Raw genomic sequence first — 19,289 nt, 5'->3', positions numbered from 1 at the left:
CCTCTCCACCCCAAAGCATTTCTGGGAGCCTCCAGGAGGTAGCAGGCATTGTAAATGTGGCCAGGGGACGTCCAGCCTGCCTTTTGCCATCTCCCTCTGATGTGGTGGAGTTCCTGCCCCCTTGCCCAGCAACTTGGGTTTTTGTGTCCAGGGCTTGATGTGATTATCAACCTCTATGACCACACCATAAGTTTGGGAGGGAGCTGCGGAGAAGCAGAATGAGTTTCTGGAAGCTGTGGTTTCTGCAAAGCCTCGCCCTCTCCAGCCTCATATTCCCTTTTCTCAGAAAAAGGATGCTGGCGCAGGTGAACCCCGAGGACATTCTGCTTCAGACATTTCTTCTTCTGATCTTTCAGTTCTCTGTGGGACAGAGGTGGTGTGGGTGGAGGTGTCACCATCACCAGGAGCAGGTGAATCCCAGGAGGGCCTCGGTTCCTCCATCAGGATTATATGCCTCCCTCTGGGATGGCCATGCAGGTGCCTGGACCCCTGGAGGGACTGCTCAGTGGGGTTGTCTGCATCCCTCCCCAACCCCAGGATGTGGGGACACCCGGTCCACTGCCTGCCTCCTCGTCAGCCCCAACTCCCTCCCAGAACCCAGGTCCCCCCCTCCTCCCAGCAAGCTCAGAGCCTCCCTGCTGAGACCTCTGCAATGTCACATCTCTGGCCACTTTGCATTCCCTGAGGAATAAGGCAAAGGAGAAGCGGTCAGCAGCCCTACAGCCAGCTGCCCTGCAGAGACGCCCGCCTGTGACAGCTGCGTTTCTGGAGCGGTCGCTTCGTTCCCTGCAAGCTCCACCTCCAGAGTGGCTGACCAGGGACCGAATACAAGAGGTACCTGCCCTCCCTGCTCCATTGCAGTGATGGAGGGAACGGCCCAGCGACCTGGCCTCAGCTCTGTCTGGATGGCGCTGGGCCGGCCAGGAGAGGCTGGACCCAGTGGGAAACGCATTGTCTGACAGCCTGGCTCACCCCCGGGCAGGAGGGCCAGCCGGCTGCAGGCTTGCCCTGACTGGGAGGTGGGTTGCCTTCCCTCTCGCCAAAGGGCAATAGAGAGCTCCCAGCTCCACTCAAAACATGTTTATGTTCATGGAAAACCTGTTCCCGGCAGCTAACAAAGCTCACTCGAGCTCCCAAGTGTGATTCAGGCATGATGAAATCAAGCCCTGGAAGGGGCCAAGGGGCTTGGCTGGCATAGGGGCCAGCAGCTTCCAGGATGGGTCAGTCCAAGGCCCACTCACTGGTCACCTGAGCCTGCCTGGCCCGTGGGAGATGCCCTCCCGCTCTGCACATACAGTCCCTCTGCAGGGGGCAGGTGGGGTGGAAGAAGTCCCATGGATGAGCATCAACTGAGTGCGGGGCCCAGGGTGGGCTGTCTGAGTCGTGGGATCTTGTCTAATCCCCTAAAAGCCATGGGAGAGAAGAGTCAGTGCTCTCCTAGCCTCAGAAGATGAAAGTGAGATTCGGTGAGGTGTCGGGCTGTGGGCAGGTCTCGCAGCAAGCAGGGATTAACCAGCAGTAGTGCTGGTGCCGGAAACAGGACAGGATGATGGTAACTGGGGTTGCACCAGTGGCATCTCCACAAGGAAGGTACTGTCTGCATGGGGCTGACTGAGCACGTCCCTGAAAGGCCCAGGACCACCCTCTGTTAGAACATCCTCCAGGGCCAGACGCTCCCCAGAGAAAGAGCTCACAGATGGATGGGCCTGGGGCTGCAGGGCTTCTGCTGCAGACGGTTGTGAATCCAAAGGCTGAAGCCTGAGTTGAGGTAGATGCTCTTCCTCTGTGTCTCTGGGCAGAGTAGCTCAGTGCAGCCCTCCAAGGAGAGCTGGCCATTTGTACAGTGGCGAGTGAGGTTTACAGCAGGGAGCTTTGAAGCTGGCTGTCTTGCTGGCCTGTCCTGGCCACTCTTGTTTGAGGGTCAGCCATGGATAGTCATGGCTCCAGGAAGCCCCAGGCGGCTGAAAAGAGCCCAGTGTCCCACGATGGAGTCGGAGTCTTGGATCTGCTCATTGTGATGGAAACCCTTACAAGATCCTACTGTTCCTCCCTGACAGGCCCACGGGCTATTAGAGGGAGCAGGGTGGGATCGGGCAGCCCTTCTCCCGTCCCCAGGGGTCCTGCAGGGTGGTGACCCTTCATCCTTGGGGGTGTCGCCTCCATATCTAGGGTGTGATGGGGTGTGAGGCTGACCTGCCCTGCTCTCCCATCTGAGGGGTGAGGTCGTGCCCTTACTCTGCTCTCTGAAAAGTGAAAGTGTTAGTTGCTCAGTTGTGTCCAATACTTTGCGACCCCTTGGACTGTCAGGCTCCTCTCTCCGTGGGATTCTCTAGGCAAGAATACTGGAGTGGGTTGCCATCCCCTTCTCCAGGGGATCGTCCCGACTCAGGGATCGAACCTGGGTCTCCTGGATTGCAGGCAGATTCTTCACTGTCTGAGCCACTCTGGTCTCTATAAATAGACAAACTGTCTTCTCTCCAAGAGTCTGCCTTGGCCCCCTGAGCTGGGAGGTTGAGGAGGGTCCTGATTTCTCCAGAGGAAAGGAACTGTCAGTTAGCCATGGCCTGGAGGGCACCGTGCTCATCATAAGGAAAGGAGGAGGGGCGGGGACTTCTCTCTGCCTTCTCCTCGCCCCCTCCTTCCTTTCTGTAGATGCATCTCCCTCCCTCCCAGGACCTGGGGCCTTCGTCTGCCCTCCCCGCCCCTGCTGTCTGCCTTGGGTCCTCTCCACCCCAGCACTCTGCCCAGGGCGTGGATCTGACTCTTTCCTGTCCCTCTTCATCCCTTGAAACCAAAATAAACTGATATCAAGAGGCAGCCAAGGCTAGGGGCCAGCACACCAAGACCTCAGGGGTGCTTATTTTAGCTGGTGATGTGCTGTCACTGGGTCCAAACTGTTCCAAGACTCGGCACTGAGTCCCACATCCCAGCTCAGAGCGCCCTCTCCTTCTTCTCTGGCTCTTCCCCTCTCCCCTCTCTCTTTCTCTCCCTCCTGAAAGAGGTATCACTGTCATATGGAGAACATGCTGGGACTGGCTCCCTCTCTGGTGCTTACTAGGTTTGGGGCTCTATGAACTGCCTCCCTCCCCCCAGCTTTACTCATCGAATTCAGATTAAAATAAACATGGAGGGAAGCCTGAGAGGTCTGATGTGTGTCTGCGTGTGTGTGAGTGTCTATGCAGCCATGAGCTAGGATGAACCTGGCACATGTGATACAGCCTTTCCCAGTTTAGACCCAGGAGCTATGTGGCTTGCATGAGAGCACATATAGCAATAGTCATTTAATGAGCACCTACTATGCAGCAGGCATCATTGTAAGCCCTGATCCGCAGCAGTGAACAGAAATAATCCAGATGGGACAGGCAGGCAATAAATAATGAATGACAAATAAATACATCATAACTCCAGGGGAGGGTGATAAGTGCTGTGGAGATAAATGAAGCAGGGTAGGGAGCTAGAGAGGGAGGGAGGGGAGGCTCTGTGTGGGATCAGGAGAGAACCCTCCTGGTGCCATCTGTGAGCCCTGGGGTTTTCTCTTGGCAGCCAGACCTTCTTTCCATTGCCCTTCAAGTTGACCAGTTGTTTGGTTTCTGCTTCTGCATCTGTGCACCCATGGACTCCTTTCTGTCCCCATAAAAACCTTCCCTCGAGGACTGTTCCACAGGACCATCTATAGGGCCTTGCACAAAGGCTCCGAATAGCCCTGGGGCCAAGACTTTTCAGAGGTTTGTGTAATTTGTTATCTGAGACACATAAATGAAAACCTCAGTGAATTAACAGTATTGCCCATCAGAATGGATAATGTGAGAAAAGGTGGAAAATGCAAGTGCTGGTGAGGATATGGAGTACCTGGAACTCATGCACACAGCCTGTGGGAGGATATGGAGTACCTGGAACTCATGCACACAGTCGGTACAACACCTTTGGAAAACTGGCTGTGTTCCTGTAGCTGAACATATACCGATTTTATGACCTAGTGATTCCTGTCCTAGGTGTTGGCCCAGCAGAAATGGGCATGGATAGTCACCAACAGACATGTTCTAGAATGTTCACAGCTACGATATCCATTATAGTCCCAAACTAGGTACCACCCAAAGGACCAACAGCAGAAGAGTGGACCAACTGAGATATATTCAGAGCATGGAAAACCACACGGCAATGGGAAGGAACAATCTGGAACTACATGAAACAATATGGACGGACTTCAGACTACACTGTTCAGTGGGGAAGACACTGGTGTGACTCCACTCGTAGGAAGTTCAAAACAACCTGAGCCGCTAGTCGTCAGGAAGAGTGGTCACCCTTGGCAGGAGGTGGCAGAGGGTTGCATTGAAATGGGCAATCTCTTTGATGCATCTCTCTTTGATGTGGGTGCTGGGGTGCCTGTGAATTGATGGGATATATTCTTGTGATAAATCTGCTTTTCTGTGGGCATATTACACTTAAATGAAATGTTTTAAAAAATCAGTGCTGTTCAGGCCTTGCCTCGTATAAATTAAATTGGAACTCTGGGGTAGAGGCAGGTATGGCTAAGTTTAATAGGATTCTAATGTGCAGTTTAGCTTGGGAATCAACATGTGAGCCCAACTTCATTTTGGAGTTGACTGACCTGTAATGTGAACAGACAGGCCAACCTGGTCTCAGACTCTGTGGACCTTTATCCATAGCATCAAGCCTCCCACGTGGGATGCGTGAAGGACCAGGGGAATAGCAAATATTCACCGATTTATAGTCAAAGCCTTGTGGCACTCCTTGTTTTGCTCCAACATTTGATTTCCTCATTATCTGGGGGATAGGGGCTTCCCTTGTGGCTCAGACGGTAAAGAATCTGCCCACAACAACGTGGGAGACCTGGGTTCAATCCTTGGGTTGAGAATATGCCTGGGAGAAGGGAATGGCTACCACTCCAGTATTTTTGCCTGGAGAATCCCATGGACAGAGGAGCCTGGCAGGCTATATAGTCCATGGGATCACAAAGAGTTGGACATGACTAATCGACTAACACTTTCACTTTGGGGAGATAGAGCTATAGCTAAAAGCATCAGCTTTTGCATCAGGCAGACATGGTTCAAATTGCTAAACCACTACTTATAGATTCTGGACAAACTCTGCAGTCTCTCCAAGCCTCAGTTTTCCCATCTGTGAAATGGGGTAATGATAGCACTTGCTGCAAGAGTTGTGCAAGTGCAGCCAGGAGAGGTTGTCATATATGAGTCAAAGTGTGTCTGGCCAGCCCCCTCCCATTGCTGTCCGCCCTCGATGCATTTTCTGTTCCCTGTGATGCTTGACCCACAATTCAGGCTCTTAATTTTCAAAAGCTGAATGCAGGCACAGGCAACAGGATTTGGAGACCAAGTTTCTCCAGCTTTCTTGACTCTATGAGGTTTGTCTGGACTAGGAGGGAGAGGCAAGACAGAGGGCCACCTAAAAAGGGGCCCTATCCCTGTGCACAGCCCAGCCCTCCCAGGCAGGCCAGACCTGGGTCTCTGACATGGAAGGCAGTGGCATCTGTGCCCTACATCTGGCAGGGATCCCAAGGAAGCAGTAGAACTCCAAGGATGCACTCCATGGAACCTACTAGAATTTCTTCCTGCCGAGAAATATCCCCAAACAGTAAAGAGCCCCAGACAGCCCCCTCTTCTCTTGCATCCCTGTCATAGCACATGGCCTGGGGGTGCTATGTATGAACTGACCTTTCGGGGTCATCAGCCACAGTGGCCTGGGGGGACTGTCCCAAGTGGAGGTGACGCTGGTAGCTGGGAGACAGCCTGGGACTCATCACACCCTCCTGTCCTTAGCCCCAGGTCAGCCTCTAGAACACTGACCTGACTACAGGGCGCCCTGAACTCGCTGAGATTAATTTCCAGATGGAATATGCAAAGTGAGCCACGCTCTGGGGTCACAAGTCCAATATTCTGCAAGGGGAAGTGGTCTCTGAAACGGAAATTATTTTCCCTTTAGAGGAGTGGCTGAGTGACATTTCCAGCGTCCCCGACTCTGCAACCTGAGATCTGAACGCAGACGTGGCATGTGGGTGCCTGGCATCGTGCATGCTCAGGGCATGTGCCCGTATGTGTGCTGTCTTTGCCACCCGAGGCTAACATTTGGGGCCACTCCATCGAGTCCAGAAGCAGAGAATTTCTTCCCTGGGCCTGGAGGAAGGGCTCCACTGCCCCTGCCTGGGCTTGCCCACAGGCTTATTCATTCGTTTGTTCCCCTGCCCACCCCACAGACTCCAGCAGCTGGATTCCTGCCCTGGGACCCCCAAATATCAGGCTCTGCCACCTGCTACCCGCAAAGGCCCAACAGTGAAGCTGCGCATCCTCACTTCCCTCTCGTTCAGACTTTCTTCCTCCCTGCCTTCCTGCCTGCTCTCGGTCTCTCTCCTTCCCCTCTTCCTTCCCGGCCTCCCTGACTGCCCTCCTTCCTCCTCTCTTCTCTCCATCCTCTCTTCCCACTTTCCCTCTTTTCTGTCTCTTCTCTTCCCTTCTCCTCTCTCCCACATTTCCTTCCTTGCTCTTGCTTGCGGCTTTCTCTCCCAGCTCTGTGTCTCTTACTCTCTGCATCTCTCTCCTCTCTCGCTCCCTCCTGGGGAGTTCCAGAAACATACCCATATATGGCCTCCGTGTCAAGGATCAGAAGTGATGACGTCACGGGAGAGCCAAGGCTCCGAGATGCTCTCCGAAGTCAAGTCCGTAATTGACGCGGCCTGGAGGAAACCAGGATCGCGGCTTCCTCGGTGCAATCTTTAAACAGGAAATCTGAGATTCATAACATCTTATAGTTTGGCTTGCCATCATTGGTCATGCGATGGGCCCGAAATAAACTCCCTGCTTCAAAGGAGAGTGTTTCAGAACTGCCTGGCAGAGCAGCCAGAAGCCCAGGGCCAGGGCTGAAGCAAACTCAGGGAGCATGTTCTGAATTAAGACACTCTCAGGAAAAATCCTTTTTCTTACCCCTGAATTTTACCCTTGTTTCAGAGCCTAACAGGTAATGCATGCTTTCAACTTTCTTATGCAGAAAGACTGCTTGTCGGGCTGGGACTTAACTGCTTTGGTGTCTATTCATAGCCTCTTAGAGTCAAAGTATGTTTGTGTGTCTCCCTCTTTCTTCTATTCTCTTGAGTTATTAAAGCAGGCTAGTGACTTTTATTTTGGATTGGGGGCACAGAGAATCAGCCGTTTGCATGTACTTGTCCAATCTTCCGGAGGATTCTTGCTCAGAATATCACTCTGCTGTGTACTTCTAAAAATGGCAATGCGAAAGGAGTTATCAATGATGCTATTGTTGGTCCTATAGGCCTTGGGCAATGTCTGTATCAGACAAATGACTTTCAGAAATGCTTTCAGGTTGAGGGAAGAGATATTTTCATGCATGGGGTCGTAATTGCATGTGCCATTTTTGGAGCGTCTATGGAACATCTATGTATGGGCAGGATTGTGTGTGGGTGGGGGGGAGGGGGTGATAGCAACCTTGGATGCCACGAGCTGTATTTGCAATAACTTGGGGTTTAGGAGAGGAAATAGAATCTGCAAACAAAACTAAGATACCACGTAAAGAATGAAAAAGTGTGTGTGTGTGTAAACGTGAGGACACATTCAAAGAAGTGCTGGCCTTTGAAAAGATGGATGGATGTCTCAGATGGGCGGAGGGTGGGTGGGATAGGGACCTCCAGCTGGAGGATCAGCTCGGGCAAAAGCAGACAAGCTGGGGTGGGTCTGGGGAGATAGTAGGGAGAGCCGTGTGGTTATAGCAAAGGGTCAGGAGGTGAGAAGTGGCAGTGATGCTGGAAGGGGAAGTCGGGAATGGGGGTAGTGGTGGGAGAGCAGTATCTCCCACCAGGCCAGGCAAGAGGATGGAACATGTCCTGATCATTTTTGAGCAGAGAAGTGGTGGAGAGAATCTGACTTTAGGCAGCTCCTTGCAAAGCCAGAGGAACGAGGAGGCAGGGAGGCAGTGACCCTTAGGTAAGTCATTAAGGCCTGAGTCAGGGCAGAAATTGAGCCCCCAGCACAGGATAGAAGAGCTTGCCTCAACAAAAGGTAAGTTTACGCACGAGGCAGCAGTTGAGGGGGTTCACAGGCGCCCAGGCAGAGCCGGCGGGGCCAGCGCACCAGTCATAGCCCCTGACCTCTGCGGTCGGAGGCCCGGGGCAGAGCGCGGTGGGGCAGCCAGGGGCGGGCTCCAGTCACTTCTGCAACAGCTGGACAGGTCCCGACAGCTGGTGGCAGGACTGTTTACAGCACAGCCCCCTCCAGGACTGGCGGCTGCCACCACCTGGCAGCCTTCCAGGTTGCATCATCCATTCTTGCACAAACAACCCAGCCCACGAGGGCCTGGGAGAGGGGAGGGCGTCACCTTCTCCCTCCTCCTTGGGGTGGGGACCATGTGCGATCCACCCCTGGTGACCTGACAATGAGTAAGAGCCATCGATACCCATGAGCCTTCATTGAGCACTCACCGTGAGCCAGGTGCTGGCCCAGCGCTTGTGGTAGTTCCTCTCACTGACTCTTTTCCTGGGCATCATGAGTTAGAGACGATGGTGACTCCCATTTCCCAAAGGTGGAAACTGAGGTCCCGAGAGGTTGAGGGTCTCATCTAAAGCCAGAGAGCTAGGAGGTATTGGAGATGGGACTCAAATCCTGGCTTCTTAGCTGATGGGCCTCCAGTGCCCAAAGCCTAAGCCGTGGTCTCTGAGGTCCCCCAGGGGACCAGCACTGCGGTAAACAGACCCGTCCTGGCACCACTGAACCATCATAAGGTGCTCTACAATGTGGGCAGGCTGGATCCAAAAGAGTCTTCCCAGAGGAGGCACAAAAATATCCCTGGACCCGCCCACTGTCCTTCCACTGCTGAGCTGAAGAGGGTCAGGCCGCCTGGAATGCGCAGCTATCACAGGACTTGTTGATATCTTTACTTCTCATCCTCAGCACCTTCTTTTGAACCAGTTAGTGCTTGGGAGTATAAATGAGTTGTTAAGAGCTTTGTGGCCGAGGAAAACATTGTGGGGAGGTGATGGTAATACAGAGCTCCTGCTCATGGTCAGTTGCTCAAGTTGGGTCTGACTCTTTGCGACCCTATGGACTCTCGCCCACCAGGCTCCTCTGTTCATGGGATTTTCCAAACAGAAGTCAGGTGATTCCTAACCTGCCTGAATTTTTTAAAGAAAGGGCGACAGAAAAGAAGGGTAGAAAAGACAGAAAAAATAGAGGGAGAAAAAGATTTAAGTAAAGGCAGGAGAACAAAAGCAAGCAAGCAAACAAAGACAAAAAGGAGAAGGATCCTAGCTGATTTTGAAGTGATCTCGAATAAAAGATTTCCAGCCAGTCCTGCGTGTGGTTAGGCTGGGTGAGGAGAGAGAGGGCTCTGGGAGGGCACCCCCGCCCCGCCTGAGATTTTCTCTTCTGGAGCCTGGAGTTAGAGCTTCCAGAACATTCTACCACCCAGGGGTCAAGATGAGAAAGACTCCATGTCCTCTGGGTGCCCAGAATAGGGCTGGGCAAGGCCATACTTGGGCTTGCCAGGTGGCGCTAGTGGTAAAGAACCTGCCCGCCAATGCAGGAGACATGAGACACGGGTTCGATCCCTGGGTGGGGAAGATCCCCTGGAGGAGGGCGTGGCAACCCACTGCCTGGAGAATTCCGTGGACAGAGAAGCCTGGTGGGCTACAGTCCATAAGGTCGCAAAGGGTAGGACGTGACTGAAGCAACTTAGCCGGCAAGGCCATATTTGGGCTGCGTGCAAGGGCTGGGGCAACAGTGATCAGAGACTCAGACCTACACTGGGGAACCTGGCCCCTTCGCATCCCCAGCCCAGGCTTCTGGCACAAGGCAAAGCCTGGCATTCGCTGATCCCTGGGCAGAAACCGGGGCGGGGGTCTCGAGTCCTGCGTACGTGCCAGACCTGTATGTGCCGAACTGCTGCTGTGGGAAAAAGTGAGGAGGTGTGCCAGGGGAGCATGGGAGGGGGCTAGCTGTGCCAGGACCAGCCCGTTCAGGGCTGGGAGGTAAGAGACACATCCTCCACTTGGGAGGCTGAGCAGAAGGTGACCCACGGGGCCTGGGGACTCAATAGCATGGGACCCAAAGATATAAAATGGAAACTTGGCGTTCACTGATGCTTTCCTTAGCTGGTGCTCATGGCCCCGCCTCAGACTGTGGGCCTTTGGGCCTGTGCAGAGTATGTGCTTCTCCTCGGAAAATGGAGTATTTTCCACCAAAAAAGAGAAAATAGGTTTTTTCCCCCTTGTTCTTTCTTCTTCCCTGTCTCCCCCTCCCCCTATTTTTCTCCCCCTGTTTTAGGGGTAGCTTCTGCCTGCAGTTTGCAACAATCAATACATAATCTTCTAAAACGTCATCAGGGTCCTAACCCCTGGTGAGCGATTCATCCTGATTCAGGTTGGCGAGCGGTGCTCAGCTCGTTTAGCACAGTCTTGAACTCCTCTGCATGTGATGGGTGCAGAGGGCCTGGGGGCGTGGTGGTGTGGAAGCAGATGTCCCTTGGTGACTTGGGCCCGTCGCACCCTGTCTCTGGGCCTCAGTTTCCCCTCCTGGGCTATGGGTCAGCAGTGGTCAGGTAACCTTTGACAGGGTTATTCAGTAACAGGTCAGCTCAGTAACCTCCAACAACGCCCTTGCAGCCTCAGAAATCTAGAGCCCTAGCTCCCGAGGGAAGCCAGGAGTGTGTCTGTCACCAGCATCAAAGTGTCTGAGATCAGAAGAGCTGGGAGGGGCTTTAGAGCTTTAGAGTCTGAACAAAGGCTCAAATCCTAACAGCTGTGAGGCCCCAGACGCCAGCAGCCAGAGGCTTGTCAGCACTGCCTCTTACAAAGGCCCAGCCTGGGGCTCTAACCTGGGCCCTCTGGGGGCCAAGCAAGATGGCTTGGATTCCGCTCCCCCACACCCCAGGGCCAAGTCAGCCCTTAGCAGAGACTTCCAGACTAACCCCTGCTCACGGCCTTAAGCGTTCAGTGTCAGAGAGTCTGATGAAAAAAGGGGCAGAGGGTTAGGGTTAGGGTTAGGTTTTAGGCTCTCTACCACTTACAATCTGGGTATCCCCATCTGGGCAATGGGAAGAATCTTCCCCCAGTGCAGGGGTCTTGAGAAGTCAAAAGGTGCAGTATGTGAAATTGGCCAGGAAATGGTGAAGGGACCCACAGCACCGGCTTTTTTTTTTTTCTTTAGTTCAGTGTAGTTGATTTACAATGTTTCAGGTATACAGAGAAGTGATTCAGTTATACACATATACTGGGTTGGCCAGAAAGTTCATTAGAGCTTTTCCATAACATCTTACAGAAAAATCCGAATGAACTATTTGGTTAACCCGATATATGTACTCTGTTTCAGATTCTTTTCATTTATGGGTCGTTACAAGATAATGAATATAGTTCCCTATACTATACAGAAGGTCCTTGTTGTTCATCTGTTTTATATATAGTAGTGTGAGCACCAGCCTTTTCTATGGTTTAGCTTTTAAAGCCTTAGGACCCAGGAAAGGGAGAGATGCTTTAATGTTTTACAAACACGAGTCTCCAGCTGGAAGTATTTCCTCAGATTTCCCAGGGCCCCTCCGGATCTAGGGCAACAGCAGATCAGAAAGATTAAGCTTCAGAAACGTATTGGGCATCGCAAGGAGTGGGGTTGAGAACCCTGGAGGCCAAGAAACAGCCCAGGTCAATTCCTCACTTCCTCATGTGGCCCCAGGCTCACCAAGCAGTCTATGGTTAGGACTATCTCAGGCTAAGGTCATGGGATGTTTGGGAGGCCCTAGAATAGATAGACAGTTATATACTTATATAACATATATGTGTATACATTTATAATATAGTAATATATGAAAGTGAAAGTGTTAGTTGCTCAGCTGTATCCGACTCTTTGAGACCCCATGGACCCACCAGGCTCCTCTGTCCATGGGATTCTCCAAGCAAGAATACTGGATTGGGTTATCATTCCCTCCTCCAGGGGATCTTCCCGACCTAGGAATCGAACCCAGGTCTTCTGCATTGCAGCTATATTCTATCATCTGAGCCAGGAAAGCCCCCTTTGAATATATATGTATATGTATGTGTGCATATATATATATAGTCTTTCTATATATATATATAGCCTTCAGTTTAACCTGGCCCTTTATTCAAAGCTTACAAAACAACTAGAGTCTGTTGGTTACATGGGACGAGGACTAGGTGTGAGGTCAGAAGATACAGCCTCTGGTCTCTTTGTCAATTTTGCCCTGCTGTTGCCTCAATTTCCTCATCTGTAGAATGGGAACAACAACACCCTCATCATAGATCTACCACTGGCTCAAGAGGACAACATTCAGGAGAGTGTAAATTAACTGCAAGGGGAGGCATTAGGGCTGTGGTTCTTCCAGTGCTCTTTGCAGAGTCTGAAACACAGCGCTTTACGTAAGAGCTGACTCGGACAGTCCACACTCATACCTAAAACACTTAAGTCGACCCTGCCTGAAACACTCATCCAGCCCTTACTATGTGCCAACCCTATTCCAGGAAATAAGTGTTCACTCGACACCCTCTATTGTTGTTTGTAGGCGGTCACCTCATACATGAATTCAAACCCAGGATTAGAAGGAGTGGGACGGGCTGTGGGTCCTTCCAAAGTTCCCAGGACAGCAGGTCGTGTACGCAGGAAAGGAGGAGGTGGCGGGAGGGGCCCTGGGGAGCGAGGGATTTGGAAGTGGTGGGCGGAATCCATCCCGCACCCAGGCTGGGCTTGGGGAGGGCGTGGCGCTCTCCTTCCTTCCCAAGCTCTGAGCCTGTTACTCACCCCCGGGCCCGCCCATCAGAGCTCTGCAGGGTCCCGCGGGCCTGCCTGGACTAACGTCCATCCTGATCACAGCTGAGGGGAAAGCGGCTCGCATGGAAACTGCCAACCGGGAAGGCGTTCCGGGTGACAGCATCGCAGCAGGAATGAGTCAGAGCAGAGAATCACAGCATCTCTGGAGCGTGGACTAGTGTTAGCAGGTTTTCCTGGGCCACTGGCCACATGCTAAGTGGCCTGCCCCATGTTCATACAGGTCACCTGGTTTCATCTGCCGGTACCTCTGTAGACCAGACGCTACTATGTCTCCATTTTACAGAAGGGCAAAGTGAGGCAGAAGGGGTGGGAGCAACATGCTTCCCATGATGCAGTCAGCTGGTGGCAGAGCCAGATTTGAACCCAGGCAGTCAGACATCTGTGGTCATGCTATCTACCAAAAGCAGGGTCTTCTCATAATAGCTGTGCTTCCAAGGTTTGACCCAATCATTCATTCACTTGCCCGTCTGACATTTACTAAATACCTACTGCGTACCTGGCCTCGGGTTAGGTCCTGGGGTTGTGGCGCGAATGTGACACAGCCCTGCTCTCTGGACTCCTCTGGACTCCCCGGGGAGCCAGGCCCACAGTGGGTAGTCAGAGCACTAGGAGAGGAGGGGGGGGCCTTGGAGGCAGCTCAGGGCTCCTCAGCCATCAGATCTGGGAGGCTTCCTGGTGGAGAAGCCACAGGAAGGCATCTGGGACAGATAGTGAGTGGATGAGGCCGGGAAGGGAAGGCAGATGAGCGGACAGCTGGAAGTGGCTTATCTGGGCTCTTACCTCTGACTCAGGTCCTCAGCAGAGTGGGAGCTTGGTGCCCTAGAAGATGACTGCCAGGCTCTTTCCTGTCCCCGACACTCCCAGCCATGCCCCCAGCCCCAATTTCTACTAAGACATCAAGAAGCCACTCTTCCCACCCCAAACAGCCACAATGACCCCACGCCATCTGTGGGAACCCAGGTCCCTGCCAGCTCGCAGGCAGACCCTGGCTGTCAGGGAGCCTGGATTTATGGGAAGGGGAAGGAACTGGAGGAAGAAGGACCACTTTTCAAATGCTATTATTTAATCCTCACTTCAGTCTTGCAAGGGCCCATGTTTCTATGCCCATTTTACAGGTGTAGAAACTGAGGCCCAGCTTGGAAGAGCACTGACTGTGGATTGGCCAGGCATTGTGCTGAGTGCCTTACTGTGTTAACACAAGAACCCCCGTCACAGTGACTGTTACCCCCATTTTACAGATGCCACTTGGGAGAGGTGGGGGTTTCCCTGGAGCCAATGTTTGGGGACCCACAAAGGAGAAAAAGAGGGGTCCCTGGAAGCCTCGGTCTCCCCTATTCCAAGCTGGCCTTGGATGGGCCACGCTCAAACACTGCTCCCTCCACAGGCCTCTAGCTTGACTGGCAGGGCCCACTGCACTCTCACTTTCCCTGGGAAAGGGCTATTTTTATCTCAGTCAGCCTCCCAGAGGGTCCTATGAGACCGCCGGCCTCTTTCCTGGACTCAGGCCCAGAAGGTGGCCCAGTCCCCAAGCCGAGGCCTCAGAAATCAAGCTGAGCAGCATGAAAATGAGGAGAAATTGAGGACAAGAGAGGGGCAGGGCGTCACCCAGGATCTCACCTCCTCACCCCACTGTCACTCTGCCATGAAATAGGTGCTCTTATTAAGCCCATTGTTCCAAACAGGAAAAGGAGTACGTCAAGGCTGTATATTGTCACCCTGCTTATTTAACTTATATGCAGAGTACATCATGAGAAACGCTGGGCTGGAAGAAGCACAAGCTGGAATCAAGATTGCCGGGAGAAATATCAATAACCTCAGATATGCAGATGACACCACCTTTATGGCAGAAAGTGAAGAGGAACTAAAAAGCCTGTTGATGAAAGTGAAAGAGGAGAGTGAAAAAGTTGGCTTAAAGCTCAACATTCAGAAAACTAAGATCATGGCATCGGGTCCCATCACTTCATGGCATATAGATGGGGAGACAGTGGAAACAGTGTCAGACTTTATTTTTTGGGGCTCCAAAATCACTGCAGATGGTGATTGCAGCCATGAAATTAAAAGATGCTTACTCCTTGGAAGGAAAGTTATGACCAACCTAGACAGCATATTAAAAAACAGAGACATTACTTTGCCAACAAAGGTCCATTTGGTCAAGGCTATGGTTTTTCCAGTGGTCATGTATGGATGTGAGAGTTGGACTGTGAAGAAAGCTGAGCACTGAAAAATTGATGCTTTTGAACTGGTTTTGTAGAAGACTCTTGAGAGTCCCTTGGATTGCAAGGAGATCCAACCAGTCCATCCTGAAGGAGATCAGTCCTGGGTGTTCATTGGAAGGACTGATGCTGAAGCTGAACTCCAATACTTTGGCCACCTCATGCAAAGAGTTGACTCATTGGAAAAGACCCTGATGCTGGGAGGGATTGGGGGCAGGAGGAGAAGGGGACGACAGAGGATGAGATGGCTGGATGGCATCACCGACTCGATGGGCATGAGTTTGAGTAAACTCCGGGAGTTGGTGATGGACAGGGAGGCCTGGTGTGCTGCAGTCCATGGGGTCACAAAGAGTCGGACACGACTAAGCGATTGAACTGAACTGAACTGAACTGATTAAGTCCATTGCAGGGACACCACCCTTATGGCAGAAAGCGAACAAGAGCTAAAGAGCCTCTTGATGAAATTGAAAGAGGAGAGTGAAAACGTTGGCTTAAAGCTCAACATTCAGAAAACTAAGATCATGGCATCGGGTCCCATCACTTCATGGCAAATAGACGGGGAAACAGTGGAAACAGTGGCTGACTTTATTTATCTGGGCTCCAAAACCACTGCAGATGGTGATTGCAGCCATGAAATTAAAAGACGCTTGCTCCTGGGAAGAGAAGTTATGACCAACCTAGACAGCATATTAAAAAGCAGAGACATTACTTTGACAACAAAGGTCCATCTAGTCAAGGCTATGGTTTTTCCAGTAGTCATGTATGGATGTGAGAGTTGGACTATAAAGAAAGCTGAGCGCCGAAGAATTGATGCTTTTGGACTATGGTGTTGGAGAAGACTCTTGAGAGTCCCTTGGACTGCAAGGAGATCCAACCAGTCCATCCTAAAGGAAATCAGTCCTGAATATTCATTGGAAGGACTGATGCTGAAGCTGAAGCTGCAATACTTTGGCTGCCTAATGCGAAGAACTGGCTCATTTGAAAAGACCCTGATGCTGGGAGGGATTGGGGGCAGGAGGAGAAGGGGACGACAGAGGATGAGATGGTTGGATGGCATCACCAACTCAATGGACATGAGTTTGAGTAAACTCTGGGAGTTGGTGATGGACATCTGGGAAACTTCCCCTGCACGGGCCGAGAACCTGACACCATGCCCACTGTGCAGGTGCCAGGCTGGAGGAGGATGGCAGTATTACCCCTGCCTGCTCGGAACCCCATGAGTGCTGCTTACCTGGATCCATGTCCCTGGAATTCCCAGAAGGAGAACTGGATTTGAGGTAGGAAGCTTGGGCTCCAAAGCCCTACGTTCCAGCTGCCTGTCCTCATACAAGCCTTTCCCTTCCCCTTTTTGAATCATAATTGCTTCATCCATCATACTCATATGTGGGTATCAGGTACACAGGGACATCAAGTCCTTTTGGAAGGCTCGAGGATGCCGAAGATTTAGTAAGTTAACTCAACAAAAAACGTTCTTACTTTCTAGGGCTGTTGTCAGGGCAATGCTATGAGATAAATGATAAAAGGCAAAGTCTCTGGATGCTGTCTGACCCATGGGGGTGGGTGATGGGGGGTGGGGAGTCTGGCATTGGCTGCAGGAGAAGGTGGTTCCAGGTGAGCATCACTCGGCTGCCCTCACCTTCCTAGAAATCTGGTCAGGGAAGGGGTGCTCGCTGGAGCTGGGTGCTGTCCAGGTGCCTCTGAACCACCCACACCAGGCTGCAGAACCAATGGCTATCTTGGGGTGAAGGACTGGAGGGGTCTCCTCCCCACTGCCCGCACCTACCCAGCACAGGTATGGCTCCCACAACGCGGTGAAATGGGTTGTCTCATTCCCATTTTTACTGATAAAGGAGCTGAAGCCCAGAAGGGGAAGTGACTTGACCAAGGTCACAAAGCTAGTAAGTTGCAGAATTGAAACTAGACCTAGAGTTCCTGACTCTCAGATCTGAGATCCTTCCACTCCTACCTGGGCCCGGATTCCCCTTGCTAAGCTCCATACCTATGGAGAATCTGTTGACATGGACATAGGGACCCCCAGGGACAGAGAGTTTGGCATAGAGCTGACCAAACATCTCAATGAGTTGCAGAAATTTTAGAACAGGAAGAACCCTTGGAAACCTTCTAGCCAAAACCCTCCTTTTGCATTGGGAAAACTGAGGCCCAGAGAGAGACAGGGATGTGGCTGAGGTCACAGAGCACTTGAGCGTCTGGGAGACTATAACCCAGGTCTCTGACTCTTAGTCCAGTGCTCTTCCCCCTTGCCACTGGCCTGGAGCAGAGAGACGCCCTCAGGTGGAGGCATCAAAACATTAGGCCAGGCACTGGATGTCAGCACTTCCGGTCAGGGCAGCACCACAGGTATTGAGTCTCTGCCTTGTTTCAAGGCAGGGGTAGAGCTGGACTCCAGGCCTGGAAAAGCCAAGGCAGGGACCTTAGGCACAGGGTAGTGAAGGAGATGTGGGAAGCAGGGTCTGGCCCAGGCAGCTGGGGGGACCACCTGGCTGCATGGTGCCAGGATCTAGTCCATCCCGCTGTTTAACAGACAGAAAAACCAAGGGCCTAAGAGAGGAAGATGCTCATGGCTGAGCTGGGAAATGAACCCAAGTCTCTTGATTCCCAGTCTTGAGCTATTTATACAATAAGCAAAATTGATGTTGTTGCTGCCGCAAAATAATAATAATGGTAGAGGTAGGAGATCAGGTGGAACTTTATAGGGCAACAGTTGTTACTCTTAGGGCTGTGACAGTAAGTGTGTGTGTGTGTGTGTGTGTGTGTGTGTGTGTGTTCAGTCATTAAATCATGTCTCAGTCTTTGGGACCCCCTGGACTGTAGCCTTCCAGGCTCCTCTGTCCAGGGGATTTCCCAGGCAAGAATACTGGAGTGGGTTGCCATTTCCTTCTCCAGGGGATTGTCCCGGATCAGGGATTGAACCCAGTCTCCTGCATTGGAAGGCAGATTCTTTACCACTGAGCCACCAGCTAAGCCCTGGTGACAGTCATGAGAAGAATATCTACCGAGGACTCAGCCCGTGTCCTCATCCCCTGCCCCTCCTCCACCCTGGACGGTGCTCCCCTGCCCCACCTGTGCTTTATGACTGGTCATTCTGCCAAGCAATGTTCCCAGTCCCCTGTGAAGCTCTTAGAAGAAGTGTGATACCCAGGCCACACACCAGAATCCAGAGATTCTGACGTAATGGGTCTGAGATGGGGCCCAAACACGGTCCTTTATAGAGAACCAATTTTATATACTTTTAAAGTAGATATATTATTGTGGTATAATGTACTCACAGAGAAGCATACAGATCACACTTGAATGGCTCCAAGGATTCAAAGGGAACCAACCAACAGTAAAATCACTTAGATCAAGAAATACAGGGGACTTCCCTGGCAGTCCAGTGGTTAGGACTTCCCCATCCAATGCAGGGGGTGCAGGTTTGATCCCTGGTCAGGGAACTAAGATCCCACATGCCTCAGGGCCACAAAGTCAAAACATAAAACAGAAGCAAGATTGTAACAAACTCAATAAAGACTTTTAAAATGGTCCTCATCAAAAAAAGTCTTAAAAAAATACCGTGTGACTGGCCCCCTTCATGGGCCCTCTCAGTTAACTCTTAAAGGTAACCACTCTCCGGACATCACCATAGATTAGTTTTGCCTGTTCTTGAACTTTATACAGATTGAATGGTGTGCGTGTGTTCTTTATTATCTGATTTCTTTTGCTCAGTTTGGTTCATGAGATTCATCCTGTTAGTGTGTGTAGTGGTGGTTTGGGTATTTCAATGATGTCTACTATCTGTCATGTGAATATACCACAATGTAGAATGCTAACAGGCATTTGCGGAGTTTCCAGGGGGGTTATAATGAACCGCATTGCTATGGATACTCTTGAACTTTTCTTTTGGTGAATATATGTACACAAGTCTCAGGCATAGAGCCTGGAGTGGGATTTGAGGGTCAAAGGAAATATATATGTTCATCATCAGCAAATGCCATCCCATTTTGACACTCCTGCCAGGAGTAGGGAGCATTCTGGTTGCTCCACATGCTCTCTAATCCTCATCATTTCCCGTCTTCTTCTCTTGAGCCATTCTGGTGGGTATATAGCGGTATTCCATTGGAGTCTTAATTTACATTCTCCGCACATACTTAGGAAGTGAAGTGCCCTTACCTCTGGTGGTTGGCCATTTAGCTGTTTTCTTTGTGAAGTGCCTGGCATAGTCTTTTGAGTATCAGTCAACTAGAGCCACAAGAATCCTCCATACCAC

At 51.5% G+C, this 19,289-nt stretch overlaps 1 protein-coding gene across 2 annotated transcripts in view; it reads left to right on the top strand.

The window, feature by feature from the left end:
- Window positions 1–6,695: 6,695 nt before the first annotated feature.
- The window catches only part of ASB2 (ankyrin repeat and SOCS box containing 2), a 48,417-nt gene continuing 35,823 nt past the window's right edge, over window positions 6,696–19,289 (top strand). The window contains exon 1 of one of the 2 annotated variants that reach the window (XM_061159342.1): window positions 6,696–6,990. The gene's annotated coding sequence lies outside the window, so the exon portion shown is untranslated. The remainder of the gene's footprint in view (window positions 6,991–19,289) is intronic. The other variant, XM_061159339.1, reaches the window with a different exon arrangement.

The sequence above is a fragment of the Dama dama genome, chromosome 13 (genome assembly GCF_033118175.1).
Source record: "Dama dama isolate Ldn47 chromosome 13, ASM3311817v1, whole genome shotgun sequence".
Taxonomy (NCBI): domain Eukaryota; kingdom Metazoa; phylum Chordata; class Mammalia; order Artiodactyla; family Cervidae; genus Dama; species Dama dama.
The sequence above is the reverse complement of the archived record's forward strand: the minus strand, read 5'-3'. Positions and strand labels throughout refer to the sequence as shown.